We start from the raw sequence: 14,459 nt of genomic DNA on the forward strand, positions 1-14,459 counted from the left end.
GCGATAGTGAGAGGCCCGCACACCACAATGAAGAGTGGCCCCCGCTCGCCGCAACTAGAGAAACCCCACGCACAGAAACGAAGAGCCAACACAGCCAAAAAAAAAAAAAAAAAAAAACAGTCTCAGAGACTATGCATCCAGAACAACTTTCTAAATCACACAGAACTAGACTGGAAAGGAACTAGTACAGACACTCCAGCTCAAAGTGCCTATACCACTATTGCTACAATTACTGGCACTATTGCCTCTAGAACTGGTTTTAGGTGCCTTCCCTACTGCTACACATTGTCAGAGTTCTGCCCAAAAAACCCCAACTCCATGCTTTTTTGTGCCATCAGCTTCTAATTCATAATCTGGGGTAGAGGTGTTTGATTGGCAGATCCTAGATCACATGCACAAGGGAGATGGGAAAGCAAGTAGCTAGCATATTTAGTTTCTTTGGAGGTAGCAGCTGTTGTCACATAAGAATGGGGAGTATCTCAAACATAAGTAGGGGACTCAGATGCTATGTAGCAAAAAAAGGACGAGAAGTTTTGATTACAAGCTAGCAGATGAGGGCAGAGATATCAGGGAAGGTTTCCCAGAATAGGTAAGGTTCAAGTTAAATCTTAAAGAATAAATAGGAACTAGAAAGTTGAAGAAGGGAACATGAATAAGGAAAACATGGTACATTTGAGAATCTGCAAGCAGTTCAGCATGGCTCAACTACAATGTATAGGGATGGATGTGGATGAAGTGGCAGTGAGATCAGGTTGATGAGAGAAAATGGGGAAAAATCATAAAAAGCCTCCGTACATCATGTTAATTCATCAGGTTGTGGTGCAGGAAATAGAAACTACTTTAGGTATTTCAGACAGAAAAGTATTTAATAGAGGAAAATGCCATATTAGGAGAAGGGCTGGAGGCATAGAAGTCAAGGGGCTGCTATGATTTCAAAGCTGAGATCCAGGGTTCAGGAAGCTGCTGCTGCCGCCATTGATGTTGCCTCAATTGCCTCTCATGTCTGTGGGGCTGGTGAATAGATACTAGAACTTAGCTACTGCAATTGCCTCTAACAGTCACCTCTTCATAACCTTACTTGCCAGGAGAAGTTACAATAAGAGAAGATAGCTTCTACCTCATTTTCAGAGGTAGAACCAGATTTGGCAGAACCTACTATACCTAGCACTCTAGCAGCAAGGCTATACGGGGAATATATTGTAGTTTGTAGCTTTCCATCATCTCCAAATAGAAGGAGAGTAGGATGGTGATTCAAGTAGCCAATCCATAGTATCTAGCCCATCATGTTAAGGAGCACAATTTTTTCTTAAGAACTGTATAAAAAAATCGATGTATTTTTAAAGCATGGAAGTTACATACTTAGATTTGCTTTTTAGAGAGGTGTCTTAATGACACTGGAAGGAATTAATTTGGAAGTATAAAATAGAAGATTTTTTCACTCAAATGAGATAGAGCAGAGGAACTAGAAATCAAGAATAGGGAAAGGGGGACTTCCTGGTGGCACAGTGGTTAGGAATCTGCCTGCCAGTGCAGGGGACACAGGTTCGATCCCTGGTCCAGGAAGATCCCACATGCCGCGAAGCAACTAAGCCCATGCGCCACAACTACTGAACCTGCGCTCTAGAGCCTACAAGCCACAACTACTGAGCCCGTGTGCCACAACTACTGAAGCCCACACACCTAGAGCCCGTGCTCGGCAACAAGAGAAGCCTGCTCCCCATAACGAAGAGTAGCCCCTGCTCACCACCACTGGAGAAAGGCTGTGTGCAGCAAGGAAGACCAATGCAGCCAAAAATAATTTTTTTTAAAATAATAAATAGATATTAAAAAAAAGAATAGGGAAAGGGTTGGAAGGTAAAGAAGGTAAAGAATCTTCAGATCTTGGTAATGGGTTTATTGGTTTTGGTGGGCACTAGAGAAGGAGAAGGAGAAGCTGAGGGTTACTCCTAGGTTTCAGGGTTGAAAAATTGGAGGGATTGTGATATGGTTCAACACAATGCAATAGATAAGGAAAAAGAGAGGGAGCATAGTGGATTAAGTTTTAGAAATGTTGACTTTTTTGGTCCCTGTCGGACATCTAAATGGGATTGTCAAGTATGTGATAAGATATATGGCTCTGATGCTTTGAAGATATAAATTCAGGAATCATGAGTATAGAAATAAAAGTCACTGTCCTAGGAAAATTCAGTAACAATGTAGTTGGATAACTCACACTAGCTACTCAAACAAATAACCCCCAAATCTCAGTGACTTAACATATTAAGGTCTATTTATTACTCAACTCATGGTCTCATGGTCTAGTGTAGACTGATGTGTTTGGTGGGGGAGGTGTTTCTCTTCCAACAGTCATTCAGAAATTCCAGGTTATACCCAGTGCAGTCTTCCAGGGATTCAAAATACTCTGGTGGATCCTCTGTACCAACTGAAGAACAAAAAGATCTTAGAAGGTGTTAAGTGATTTTGGAGACTGGGCTAGAAGTGATGTTAGAATACAGCTATTCAAACTATCTATAGCAAAGGACGACTTCTTAAAAAACTTTCCAATCTACTGCAGACTATTACTTTTGTAAAAGACAATAAAAATGTTGTAAGAATGTAAAATTTCTATAAAGGTTTCTAAACACTTTCATTTGCTGTACTTACCTTGTTATGGATGAGAAACAAACTAGTCATAGAACAACACTGGTCTCTGAACTACACCCTCAGTAGCATTGGTGTAAATTGCTTCTGATGACATTCCACTGGTCTGAACTAGCCATATGCTGCCACGTGAATGTAAGGGAAATTGGAAATGTTCAAAGGAAGAAATGAAGTGATGGTCTGTAATTCAATCCACCCTTCTGGTCCCAAATATCCATTTTTTTCTCCCTCTGTCATACTGACCCATCTCCAAAATATATAATCCAAAATATATAATCCAAAGTCTCATCAAGTCATTGCATGTAGCTTAAAATCCCAGATCTCTCCATCAGATGTAGATATGACTTCTCATGGTCTGGTGACCTATAAACTAAGAAAAAATATATATACTTCTCTCACCAGACTTACACCCAATATACAGTGGTATATTGAAATGAAGGATAACTGCAAAAGACACCCTTGTTAGGAAAGGAGAAGAATGAGAGACAAAGCAGTCACTGCTCCATAGCAATTCTGAAATCCTGGTTACAAATCATTTTGAAGGCCCTCTATTCCAGGGGTGAAGAAATTTCCTTGATTAGGTGATTAAGCTCTAATTCTTCCTTTGGGGAGATTCTGTATTAGTCAGGGTCTCCAGACAAACAGAAGCAATAGGAGATTATCTATCTATCAATCTATCTATCTAATAAATTTCCATGTATAATATCTATATATCTGTATACACAGCTAGAGAACCAGGAAAGCTGGTGATATAATTCAGTCCCAGTCTAAAAGCTGAGAACCAGGAGACCTAATGGTTTAAGTCCTGGTTTGAGTCCAAAGGCCCACGGCTGATATCTGAGGGCAGGAAAAGGTGGACATCCCAGTTCAAGCAGACAGGGCAAATTCGCCCTTCCTCTGCCTTTCTTACTCTATTCAACCCTCAAGAGATTGGATGACACCTACCCACATTGGTGAAGGCAATGTTCTTTATTCAGGCTACTGATTCAAATGCTAATCTCATCTGGAAACACCCTCACAGACACACCCAGAAATAATGTTTTACCAGTTATCTGGGCATCCCTTAGCCCAGTCAAGTTGACACATAAAATTAACCATCACAGACTCTTTCTCCATTTCCTCTGGCTCTACCCTTGGGAAGTTTTCCTTGTCCATAATCTTCCATGGCCATATCTGAATGAGAGTTTGCTCTCCTTGGAGACGGCATAGTTTTCATATTTGAAGAGCCTGGGGGTCAACCAAAGATGGTTTTATAGCTTAATCAATTAAAAATAATTTCAGATTAGGGGCATGGTTACTTTGGCAATACAATTTCCTCAAAAAATGTAGTAGTGTTTTGATCCATTTGTTTCCACTCAGTTCAATATGCCATTAACAACACCTGAAATTCTTTCTTAGTCTGTTTTAGACTGAGTTCCCCAGAAACAGATCCTGAGAAGAGGATTTGTGAACAATGACTTATTAAGAACATTGCATAGCAATAGGAACAGCAGAACAAGGGAGAAGAGGAAGTCAAGTGTATCACTCAGGATTCAGTTAGAAGACAGAAGCATACTAGTTATTTTAGCAAAGAGAATTTAAAATAAAGATTTGTTAAAGGCAAAAAGAGAACATTATATATCGTGGAAGTAGCAACTACAGGAAGCAGTGACCACCTCTAGGGCTGAGGGAACAAAGAGAAGATGGTTGAATGACTAACACCGTTTTAGTCAGTTGGGCTTGCTATCACAAAAGTACCACAGACTGGGTGGCTTAAACAACAAACATTTATTTCTCACAGATCTGGAGGCTGGGAAATCGAAGCCCAAGGTGTGGCAGATCTGGTCTGGTGAGGACCTGCCTCCTGGCTTGTAGACAGCTCCCTTCTTGCTGTATTGAGAGACAGCGAGAGGGAGAGGGAGAGAGAGAAAGAGAAGAGAGAGGAAGGGGAGGAAGAAGAGGAGAGAGGCACCTTCCAAAGGCCCTATCTCCAAATACCATCACACTGGGGATTAGGGATTTGACATAGGAATTTTGAGGAGACACATATATGCAGTTCATAACAAACTCTTAGAAGCCTGAAGGATTGGCCCCATGGAGCTGAAACTCAGACCTCTGAGAAAGGGGCACTGCTCAGCTCGTGCCAGAATATCTGAGCTTGGAGGAGAGGTACCATAGAACTGGCACCCAGGCCTTTGAGGAGGGGGTGATGGTGGCTGGTATTGATATCCCTATGGGGGTGCAATGAGACTAGTTCTGCAAGCATTAGGAAAACTGTAAACTGGATTCAGCCTCTGCTACTGGAATGAACTGTTGCTGCTGGGACTAATGAAAAGTTGCTGGATACATCATGACAGGAACATAAAACAAATAGAAGTAAACAGGAAGGAGCAAAGCCCTTTTCCTCTTCCAGCCTTTCAGTCTCCTTCAAGTGTCCTCTGTTGGCAGAACATAACAGGGAGCAGCTGGCAAAGAACAAAACTGGTTTGCAGATTCCCAGCCCCCAGCATTACAAAGCTGAGTTAAGAAGGGTGGCTTTGGATCTGGGGTAATAGCTTAACATGCACATAAGCAAGGATACAACTTTAGATAAAAAGCTACAGAGGTAGCTTCAGCCTGTTCCTACAGGAAAATTGTGGAGTGTAAATGATGCCTCCCACCCAAGACAGGGGAGTTAGGGCTTTCACACTCCTGCATTTATCAGTCCTTGGTTAAGAGCTTGCCCTATTTATCGGGCTAATTTCCCAGGTACTTCCAGTCTCTGTGAAGGCAGGCAAAGTGGCTCCAATAGCCTGAGCATAGTCCTCTGAAAAAGAGCTGCAGGTCTTGGCTGCTGGAAGTAAAAGTACATTGAAACTTCAGGCAAAGGGGGCACTCAAAAAAAGGTGGATAAATATCCAGGAGTCATGGTTGAAGTACCAAAATATTCCCTCTGGAGACATAGTTCCAAAAGCTGCCGTATTTCTCTACTTTCTTGATTAGATCTCTCTTTCTCTGGATTTAATTGCTTCTACTCTGGAGACATGCTGGTTAAAGGGTACAATTTTAAGATGAGTAAGTTTTGGAGATCTAATGTACAGCATAATACAGTATTGCATACTTGAAATTTTCTAAGAGTAGATTTTAAGCTTTCTCACTACACACACACACACACACACACACACACACACAAACTAGGTGAGGTGATGGGTGTGTTAATTAACCTGATTGTGGTAATCATTTCACAATGAATATGTATATCAAATCATCTCATTGTACATTTTAAGTATATATAATTTTGTCAATTACACCTCCGTGAAGCTGGAAACAAAAAATAACGGCTGCTACTGAGGCTATCTGAAACAATAGGCGCTATCTGAAATAAACATGTGTAATCTGATCTTTCCTAAAGGCTGAGTCATTTTCTTCAACTCCTACTGGGGCTTCCTAGCTCAAAGGCTTTTATGTAGAAGTATTGTGTTTTCAAACCCTGCAAGGCCCCCAAATGCTGGACTCTTTTCCGTTTCATTTCTGTTTGTAAATTGGTTAATTCTCTTCTATGCTAATCTCTTTCTGGTAATACCCTGTTAATCACATAAAAAACAACCAACATCCACGATTAATATTGCTTTCTGAACTCTTCCCATAGAGCTACAAATTATGTACTTGTTCTGATCTGCTTTCTAATGTATTATGGGCAACAGTTTAGCCACTGCCTGATATGAATCTACAGTTATCCAGCCTACTACATTTCTTAATTCCTACATGACTGCTATGCTAAGCTAATGCCACATATTTTAGATTTTTTGTTATAGTTGGCCACCATTTCTATTATTAATCCAAGTAGGTGATTGTTACTATTGTAACAAACAACCCTAAAATCCTAGTGTCTTAACCCAATAAAGATTTATGTTTTGCTCTAATCAGTACAGTGAGGATCAGTGCGGTGAAAGTGCTCTGTGGAATTATTAAGAGACCCAGGGTCCTTCCATCTAATATTTCTGCCATTCCTTAGCTCCTCAGAGTTTTCTGTATCTGGCTGACTGATGTGCAAAAAACAAAAAGGTTTTTTTTGTTTTGGAGGTTTGAAGGGTCAGGTTTAGATTAGGCAATCACTGCTTCTGTCTATGTTCCACTGGCCAGAAATAGTCACACAGCCTGATGTAGAAGTAAGGGAGCTAGGAAATGTGGATTTCCTGGGTATACAGAGGAAGATAAGATGGTGAATATTTATCATTGTCGCTACCAGTTAGGATGCTTTCAGTTGCAGATAACAGGAAACCAAACTAATATTGGCTTTGTCAGGGAGGAAAAGCTTTCTCTCTACCCTCTTATATTTAGTTTTGGGGTACCTGCAAATTAAACTGACAAAAGACAGGTTAGCAAGAGAAAAGAGAGATTTTAATCACGTATCATGTATGGGAGTTCACAAAGAAATGTGACTCAAAGGGGTAGTTAGGATTTGGGGCTTATATACTATTTTAATAGATGAAGGGGAAGGGGAGAAAGGCATTTATGTGAAAACAAATAACTTCTTAGAAGGGGGGCTCGGGAGAGAGGGCATTTATGGGAAAAGCAATGACTTTTAGAAAAGATAAATGGGCCCTTAAGAGAATAGGTGGAAGATATGATAGTTTGTGACAATGTCTGTTTAGGTGTGGTGACAATTCTCATAGTCTCTAGCCATAAGTCACTCTTCCCTAGTTGCTCCCTGGGAGGAGATTTATGACACTTGAATTCTTTTGGAAGACTCTGGTTTTAGGCAGATAAGGAATTTCAGGAACTCAAATACCTTTGGCTAGGGACTTCCCTGGTGGTCCAGTGGTTAAGACTCTGCGCTCCCAATGCAGGGGGCCCGGGTCTGATCCCTGGTCAGGGAACTAGGTCCTGCATGTCCCAACTAAGAGCCTGCATGTCGCAACTAAAAGATCCTGCATGCTGCAACGAAGATCCCGTGTACCGCAGCTAAGACCTGGTGCAGCCAACTAAATAAATAAATATTTTTTAAAAATGCCTTTGGCTAAAAATAATTTTTATGCCACAGTGGCTTATTTTGGACCCCTTAGGCTTAAACAGAAAAGGGAATTTATTGGCTCATATAACAGAGAAGTCTAGCAGCAGAATGGGGTTCAGGTTGGGTTTGATTTGGAGGTTTATGATGCTCTCAGGGATTGACTTCCTCTTCCTGTGATTGATTCGCCCAGCCCTTCCTCCTCCACGTTAGCTTTACTCTCAGTTGGCTCTCAGTAGCACACACACAAGGAAGGTTGTAGTTTTTCCAGTATTCACATTCTAATGCCATATCATCCAGAGAAAGAATGAACTTCTCTTTTGCTCACAATCAAACAAAAATCCTGGTCTTCACTCTGATTGGTTTATGAAACAATAACTGGTTCAAAGGGAGGTGAGGCTAGCTGTACTATAGTTTTAGGCTAGTTGTACTATTCTTGGAGTTGGGATTGTGGTGATGATTATTCCACTCGAATTTGGGTGAACACAATAGAGTTGTGGAATAGAACTAGGAAATCATCTATATCCGTTACAGTCAGGAAAGAGTGGCACATGATCTCACTTAAGGAGAATGAGTACTGTGAGGATACTTAGCCCGTACAGAACGTAAAGGGGCAGAAAATATAACAAGTCAGAGGAAGCACTTAAAAATGAAGGGAAGGTATGGATAGTGTCAAGAGAACCAAGACAGTTGTGTTACAGATCCAAGGGAGGAGTTTTGAGAATGAAGTAGTGAAATAAATCATTCAATTTGTTGATTTCATACTCACCAGATATCCTTTAAAATTTGGCTTCTCATGTAAATGTTCCTTTTGAGTAAAAATGTGTACACAGTTTTCTGGTCTTCTTGGCAGTTATGAAGAATTTGGTTTATATATCAGTCTCTAGTAAGTCTGGTTGGCATGAATCATCCCACTGGATTTAAATTAGCTCTGGTTACATGGGACTGAGTGAACTGATGAGGATGATTATAATTTTTGTGACTTTGTTTGAATTAAAAAAAAAATTCCCCCCCCCCCAAAAAATTAGCTCTGGAGGCTAACAACATTAACTTTCTGTCTCTGCAAACTGAGGACCAGACTGTAGAATACAGAGTGAAATTTTAAGTTCACTTTCATACTGTAACACCCTTTGCTAACCATTAGGAACTATATTGGAAACATTTGAAATATAATGACTTAAGAATGCTCCAAGATTTTTGAACTTTTAGCTTTCCACGTTTGCTGTTTTGACTATTCTCTTTTCCTATGAAACTTATTTGCAGTGCCTACAAGAAAGGGAAAGCTGAGTGGACTATCCCTGGCCCAGCTGGGAGAAGAGTAGGTCATGGTCATCTGTAGCCATTCCAGGTTTCTAGGGCTAATTCAAGTGGTCTTCGGGAAAGACTGGTCTGGGAGTGGTAATCAATAAGGAAACAATTGTAATGATAAATGCCAGAGAAAAGCTGGGGACAGATTGGTTGAGAAAGAAGAAAGTGATTTCAAATAGGCAGGACGAATTAGTACGACCCAGTGATTGAATGCGAGCGCAGTGATTGGTGTGTATTAAGGATCTAACAAGGCAAGATTTCAAATCCAGGTCACTCTTGAGAGCTGGACCACTACTGACATCCATCTTGTGAGTACAACTGGGAGAGGAAACTTTCCTTACAGATCAGAGTACAATGTTTTGCAAGTATTTGTGCAAGCAGTATCTTAACAGGTGTTCTTGTAAATGCACTTATCTTTTGTTTTCGTTTTTTTAGTTATTACAGGCATCCATATGGCAGTTAGGAATTGAAGGAGACGGTAGCAAAATCTCAAGTTTGAAACAAATTTGGCAAAGGTAGCCAATTATTAAAAGAACCTTCTCCACTTCTTTTTCTCATCTGGTGTGTGGTCTTTGCCGCTCAGGCACAGTGTTTCTTTTTTTCCTTTTTTAAATTATTTTTGGCTGCGTTGGGTCTTCGTTGCTGCCCGCGGGCTTTCTCTAGCTGCAGTGAGCGGCGTCTACTCTTCATTGCAGTGCATGGGCTTCTCACTGCAATGGCTTCTCTCCTTGCACAGCACGGGCTCTAGGCCCATGGGCTTCAGTAGTTGTGGCTCGCGGGCTCTAGAGCGCAGGCTCAGTAGCTTTGGCGCACGGGCTTAGTTGCTCTGCAGCATGTGGGCTCTTCCCCGACCAAGGATTGAACCCGTGTGTCCTGCACTGGCAGGCGGATTCTTAACCACTGCGCCACCAAGGAAGCCCCTGGTGTTTCTTTTTAATGGCGCCTCTCTTCCTAGACCTTCTTACTTTCCAAGCCTGCAGAGAACTAGCTGTTACACACAGAGAGGCCCCGGAACTCGTGTTTCCACGCCTTCAGATTCGATGGAGCCCAGGTTTCAGGATTGCTGGCCGGGAAGCAGTACGCACCCACGGCCGCTCCAGCCCCGACCTAGTGCCTGACCTTCGGCCGCTGCCTGCGCATAGCTGGGCGCCGGGGCCTTCGAGGACCCGCAACGCGGCGCACATGCCCGTGCCCGCCTTCCGCGTCGGCGAGAAGAAAGGGAGCCCGGACGCGCGGAGGCTGACCCGGAGCCTACCCATGAGGCAGCGCGCCGGCTCCTCGAGAGCCCCCCCACCCCGCCCACGGCTCGGCCGCCTGCTCCGCAATGGGAGCCGCCGCCGTCGCCGCTGTGTAGTTTTTCGTGCTCCTCCTTTTCCTCCTCCTCTTTCTCCTCCTCCTCAGGGCCCCAGTCAGGCCGATCCGCTCCGCTCACGGTAAGCGCCCCCCGCCCCCGCCCGCCCCCGCCCGCCCCGCGCTGCAGCAGGCAGAGGCCCTCCCGCGCGGCCTGCGCCGCCTCACTCCGGGGGCGCCGGGCTGGGGGTGTCGAGGCCGGCGCGGGTCGCCGAGAGCGCCCAGGGCGCGGGGGAGGGGACCGGCTGCGCGGCGGCGGCCGGACCGCCATCTTGCGCCGGCCCTGGCGGGGGAGGGATCGCGGCGCGACGCGGCAGCTAGTTCGGTGCGGCAGGCCGGGGCCGCGCAGGCCGCGGACGACGCCGTTTCCCCGCCCCGCCTCGCCCCCCAGGGCCTGTTTGCCCCTGGCCTGGTTTGGGCTTTTCTTTCCGGAGGCTTCTCCCTTGGTCTAACGTACATTTTGTGCCGCTGTTTGGCGGGGACCCGTGCTCTTCTCGCTCCGGCTCTCCCCCCGAGTCTCGTGAGTCGTAGGCAGAGACCACAGGGGGTGCCGAACTTTGAGGTTCGGGGACCCTAGGGCCCAGGTTCCCCCGCCCGGGTGACCAGTCAGTACCTGCTCACACCCTCCTTCTTGTCAAAGGACTTCCCCGCTGTGCCCTACACGTCCCGTTATTGTCTGTAGGAGAGGGGCCCTGAGGAGAAACGTGGACTTGATAACACAGTTCCCTAACTGAGCTTGCAGGTTTCACTTCGTGAGACGGAAAGAATGATCTCATTCTGAGGTTTTATCCTGCTCTAGAGATGGACGGAGTTCCTCCCAACTTATCTCAAGTGTTAACGCTTTTATGGAGCGATCGGCTAGAGAGGAGAAACGTCGAAGTGAACCCACTTCTACAAGCACGGGAGACCTTCGTTCCAGGGGGTTCTCTTTGTTTGCCAAGAATTGTTAGTTTAAAGAAAAATTCTGTGAACTTAAACCTGATTTATTTATTGTTTTCACGTTTGAACTGTGTTTTAAGAATTTGACGTTTTTCAGCGGCATTAAACATAAAATTGAAGCATTAGAGGAGCGATTTAAAGTACAAAAGCCACCTCTCTGCAATTGTGAGGTGTCCTGCTTTGGGGGATTACTATGCCAACTCAGGCTGTCTCTAAGCAGAAACTTACTGTGCCTGGTTTGCTTAGAGAAGGCACTGGTTTGCTTAGAGAATTAAGTTGGGGCTGTGTGCTCTCGATGTTTTAAAACATCGTACAAGTACCATTTTAATTGTATCTTGCATTTGTATGGGTCATTGTTACCGGCTGATACGTATTTCCTAACCCCTTTTACAGTGGTCTTTGCTGCTAGAACTGATTTTGAAGGTTAGGAAAGAGAGCTCAGGGTGAGAGGTCTGTAATGAAGTCATGGCTAGGAAGTGATAGAGCCTTTTCTAGAACCTTAGGTCTTCTGATTCCTCATTCAGTGCTCCATTCACTATGTTTCATTTTTTGTGAGAATGAAGTGATTGAGGAAAAGAGCAAAGGAGGCTCACCTACAAAATTTAAGAAGCACTATTCAGTTGCCCCTTCCTTCACATTTTTATTTTTAAGAGTTCATTTCTTAGCTTTTTAACTTCTTGTTATTTAAGTTTTCATGTTATTTTTTTCCCCAGACATTGAAAAGTTGAGTAGCCGGGTTGAGCTCTCCTCATACCCACCACCTAGTTTTTACGGTTGTTACTGATTTGCCACATTTGCTTTATCCACCTATCTCACGGTTGTTTTTGGTGAACATTTTCAAAACATATTTCATACATCACAACAGTTCACAGCGAAGTACTGTGTGTGTCTCAGTATGTATATCATAAGATTAAGGTCAATTTTCTATGTAACTGCAATAGGATAATCACACTTAAAGTTAAGAATAATCCCTACATAATCCCTGATAATCTAATGCATGTATGTAGTATGTATTCACATGTTCTTCACATGTTCCTTGTCCCCAAAATGTTCTTTTTAGTCATTTATTTTGGAACAATCATGCATTACATTTGTGTTAGTTCCTTTTAATTTAGTGTAGTTTCCTTTTTTTTTTTTTTTAATGACATTGACCTTTTGAAGAGACCAAGCCAGTAGGCTTGTAGAATAACCTACATTCTGTATTTTACTGACAGTTTCTTCCTCATGGGGTTTAACTGTACCCTGTATCCCCTATACTTCCTTTAAACTTGAACCTAGGTCTAAAGGCTTGAGTAGATCAGGCTAAATATTTTTGGCAAGAATACTTCACAAGTTATGCAGTGTACTGCTCATTATACAACATCAGAAGGCACGTAAAGTGGGGTTATCCTGTTGGTAATCCTAAATTTGATCTCTTGGATAAGATGGTGACAGACTATCTTTCCATTGTAAGCATTTCCCTTTGCAATTAGCAGATAGTCTATGGGGTGATATTTTGGCATTAGTATTTGGTAAGAGTTTTACTGCAGTAATCTGATAACATAGTTGGGAGCAATTGTCTAGAAATGGGTGTTTGGGGATGAAGGAGGGGAGCAGTTTTGAAGGTTAGAACTAACTTATCTAGTTTAGGAAACTTGGAATTGCTGCTCTAGTTGACATCAGAGCCTACAGTGGCTAGGGGAGAGGAGACAAAGTAGATATCAGACTTTGCCTCCTCTGAAAGTTTGCTCAAGACCCTTGTAGGCGTAGTGAGCTGTGAGACAAAGAAAGTTCTGGGGTAGTTTGGTTTTGGAGGACTACAAACCTCAGCATCCCCACTTAAACTCATTCTTTCCAGTTAGGCTATCTCGTCCAGTCCTGCTTCTTCAGTCCAATGTTTTACTACCCAGCATTGGCTTCCTTAGTAAGGGAGAGGAGGTCAAAGGAAAGGAATAAATAATTTTGTACCCTTCTCTCCCACACTGTTTTCTTTATTGAAGAGAACATTTAGAACCATACCAAGATTTCTTTTTCTTTACTAATTGGGCAGGGGATGTACCTATGCGGAATAACAATTTTAAATAGAAAGTAAATGATAGTTTTAGATGACAGGAAATTGGAGATTATTGACAATATATTTTGTTATTTCAAAAGTAACTTTTGAATGATAAGAAATATTTTTGACATACTAATTAAATATATAGTCCTGAATAGTTTATTTTTTCCTGCTTCAGAGGACTCAAAAATATTTGATTTTTCAGTCAAGTTGTTTTAAAAATATATAATGATTTGATTTACTTGGTAACTTTTTTCAAAAATGTGTGTTTGGGATTTTTATTGATTTTTGCAGAGCAGTTTTGTTTTAAGGATTCTTTTAATTCTCAATGTAACAGGAAAAATAGATACCACTCTTTATCTTCTAGATCAAAAGGAACTTTTATTTTTTAAACATTTTAAATTATTTTATATTTAAAATGTTTTTATATATTTTATATAATTTTATATCATATAATTTATATAATTAACAGAAGAATAAAGGAGTAATGTAAAACAACTTATTAGAGCTTTTAATAAGAATTCAAACAGCAAATATTTTTGTATATACTTAGAAAAATAAGAAACAAAAAAATATATTTCATGCGTCTAATTAAATACTACCCCTACAATTAATATGCATCACATTTTAATGCTCTTGGCAAATACTATAATTGTAGCCCACAATTTTTTGGTTTTTTTTTTTAGTTTTTTACCCTCACAAAGAGCATCTTCCTTTATTCTTCTCTCTTACACTTGTGCACAAGAATATTGTAGCTAGAGGGTAAGACAGAATTCTCTTATAGTTCCTGCAAGTGCTTTTCCTAGTTGCATGAGGAATGTTCTTCTTGGTAACTTACAGTTTTGTAATTGAAACTTTCCCCATACAGTGATCATAATATCAGTCATAGGCCATCATCTTCAAGTCATTATTTTGCAAGTACAGTTGACCCTTGAACAACATGATTTTGAACTGTGCAGGTCCACGTGGATTTTCTTTTTCAATAAAAGTGCTACAGTACTATACGATCAGCAGTTGGGTTGAATCCATGGATGCCGAACCATGCATACAGAGGGGCCAACTATTACACACTGATTTTCAACTGCACGGGGCTTGGTGCTCCTAACCCCTGTGTTGTTCAGCAATCAACTGGATAGGTTCTAGCTTTCATAATCAGTGTCTATCCCTCCTTTAGTCTTTTTATACAATACAACTCTCTCCAGGTTAACTTATGCAGGA

The 14,459-nt window shown here is 42.0% G+C and overlaps 1 protein-coding gene across 10 annotated transcripts in view; it reads left to right on the forward strand.

The window, feature by feature from the left end:
* The first annotated feature begins 10,192 nt into the window (after positions 1–10,192).
* The window catches only part of ZNF280D (zinc finger protein 280D), a 120,579-nt gene continuing 116,312 nt past the window's right edge, over positions 10,193–14,459 (forward strand). For 6 of the 10 annotated variants that reach the window (XR_007475549.1, XM_049705983.1, XM_049705985.1 and 3 more), the window contains exon 1: positions 10,194–10,350. The gene's annotated coding sequence lies outside the window, so the exon portion shown is untranslated. Of the gene's footprint in view, positions 10,351–14,459 lie in introns of all 10 variants that reach the window. The other 4 variants (XM_033436980.2, XM_033436984.2, XM_049705986.1 and 1 more) reach the window with 3 other exon arrangements.

The sequence above is a fragment of the Orcinus orca genome, chromosome 2, assembly GCF_937001465.1.
Source record: "Orcinus orca chromosome 2, mOrcOrc1.1, whole genome shotgun sequence".
Lineage (NCBI taxonomy): Eukaryota > Metazoa > Chordata > Mammalia > Artiodactyla > Delphinidae > Orcinus > Orcinus orca.